We start from the raw sequence: 2,701 nt of genomic DNA, 5'->3' as shown, positions 1-2,701 counted from the left end.
TGATTTCCCCTGAAAGCCTGAATTTATGAGTAAATCACAAGGCAATTGGCTGAATTTGCTTGTTCATGTCACCTTAATATGATAACATAAGAAAAATGCTGAGCAGATAGGCTGGCTAGGAAAAGAGAAGAAATGATTATTCATAATAACATGGGAAGACTCAGTGGTATAATTTTGAAATTTGGGGCTCCAATGGATTTTGTTCCAATGCTCCTTACCCAGACTCTGCACCTAGGTTGTCTTCAGGTCCCTGTTGGCTGTCCTCTGTGTAATTTTTTTTTTTTTTTTTTTTGAGCCAGAGTCTTACTCTGTTGCCCTGGGTAGTGTCCTATGACATCATAGCTCACAACAACCTCAAACTTCTGGGCTTGAGAGATTTTCTTGCCTCAGTTTTTCTATTTTTAGTAGAGATAGGGTCTCAGTCTTGTTCAGACTGGTCTCAAACCCCTCAGCTCAAGCAATCCCCCCACATGAGCCTCCCAGAGTGCTGGGATTACAGGTGTGATCCACTGTGCCCGGCCCGTCCTCTCTATACAGGGAATCTTGAAATGTACAATAAGTTTTCTGGCTGAAGCAACTATAAATTCATGAAATGTACTTGTCTCTGGGACTGGTGGTCAAAGTCCTATTGACTTTGTACACACTGCATGAAAGGGCAAGACTAAAACATTTTTCCAGCGGTCCAATATAGACCAAAAACTATTTTAAAGATTTTTTTCAAATATTTTTAAAATAAAAATATATAAAAATATTTGAAATCAAAAATTAGAGAGCTGTTAGGTAGACCTTGAATATTTGTAAATATTTAAAAACGAATATAAATATTAGGAAAAAGTTAATGTAGCAGCCTTGCTTTACTCTGCCCTTTCTTACCTCTGCAGGCACCATGATTACACTCAAACTCCAAGAACAAACAACTTGAGTGTTGTAGCCCCTGGGTGTATTCCACACATCCCAAGCCTACTGTGCAGCTGTGTTTCCCAACTGCGTCATTATGGATCGGGTGGGCAGCAGGTTTGAGTGAACATAAAGATTTGCATGTGTAACTCATCCTGGATTGGGATCCACACCGTGGTGCTCACATGGCAGGTGTGTGACCGACTCCTTTAAAGAACTTTGGACTTTGAGATTCAGGTGGATTGTCCCAGGCAAGGGCTGCTCCTGCACGAACTGCAATTTGCAGATAGAAAAGATGATGTGTGGGTGGTGCCTGTGGCTCAAGGAGTAGGGCGCCAGTCCCATATGCCGGAGGTGGTGGGTTCAAACCCAGCCCCGGCCAAAAAAAAAAAAAAGATGATGTGTGTGTGCCACCTCCATAGTGGGTGGCCACGAAAACCTGCCTTTCAGCCTTTGCCTATGTTCCTACACTGGGTCCTTGGCTGTAATAAATATTATCTGCTGAGTATAACATTATGTTTAGTCACAGGAGTTCTTCCAGTGAGTTACGGAGCTTGTGTACTTGTGGGATAACTAATAGAACACATTTCACAATAGTTATATGAATTGTTCTACTATTAATTAGTGATATGTGAAAGAATACTCTCCCGCTATTCATAATTATTCCCCCTTTTCTTTCAATACTATCAAAACATTCACATGAGGTGCTTAGACAATCAGATTCACAGAGACGGAAGTAGAAAAGTGATAGCCAGGGACCAGGGGAAGAAGGAATGGAGAGTTGTTATAAAATGGGTAGAGGGTTTCATTTTTCCAAACTGAGAAAGTTCTGTGGATGGATGGTGATGTTGGTTGTGCAGTGATGTGACCACATCTGCTGCCACTGACCTGTACACTTGAAAATGGTCAAAATGGTCAATTTCATGTATATATTTTGCCATCATACTTATATATAAAGAAATTTATAATAACAAGTACTGTTTAAAGCCAGTTGCCGTCACTCAATAAATGTCATTTTTTCCTTTTATTTCATCACTTTTATCTCCGCGTCAGTAATTGACCCGCTAAGGTCCCACATATTAGCTAATGTGTTTGAACAAGTTAAAACTCCCCGAAAGAAGCAGTTTACCCTTTCAGATTCCTACTGTGCTTCCCTTATTTCAGGCTTGCACCTTGTCCTGACGATACTCTCTGACTGCCCAGGACTTCACATTCCCCTATGAGGCTTCAGGCATCTGCTTAAAGTCTGTGCCCCTTTTTGTTTAATCTCTCTTTTGACTCCCCAGAGCCAATGGAATATAATCCAATCTCCATATCTAGTCTTTGAGACCCCCTGTTTTCTGACTCAAGTCATTACCTTTCCCACTCTGCAAAATATTCCATTTCAGGCCCTGAACTTCTCGGTCTTCCTTATACCCAAGCCTTCTCTGATTGTTCCCCCCACCCTTTAGTGATGTGAGAAGGTAACGTTTGACATAGTATGTTTATTCTTCTTCAATTACCACCTGCTCTGTGATGTCTTTTCCACCTCGAATTCCTCCAGAATTAGCACTAATTTGCACAATGTCTTCCAAAAGCAGTTGGTCTTATATTACCACGAGAGCTGTGTAATTCTTTCTTGCCCTTTGTGGAGGGAGAGCTATATTTTTTCTATCAGGTTAATGTCAGTGTTGGCCACATTATCTGGTCCAACTAGTAAAATATAAATGGAATTGGCATGTGTTCCTTAGAGGCAAAAATGTTAAGAGGCAGAATATTCCGCAGAGACTATTTTCTTTAGTTTTGGTTGCATAGGGAAGGCAAT

Source organism: Nycticebus coucang, chromosome 15 (assembly GCF_027406575.1).
Source record: "Nycticebus coucang isolate mNycCou1 chromosome 15, mNycCou1.pri, whole genome shotgun sequence".
In the NCBI taxonomy this organism is placed as follows: Eukaryota; Metazoa; Chordata; class Mammalia; order Primates; family Lorisidae; genus Nycticebus; species Nycticebus coucang.
Note: the sequence above shows the minus strand (reverse complement) of the source record.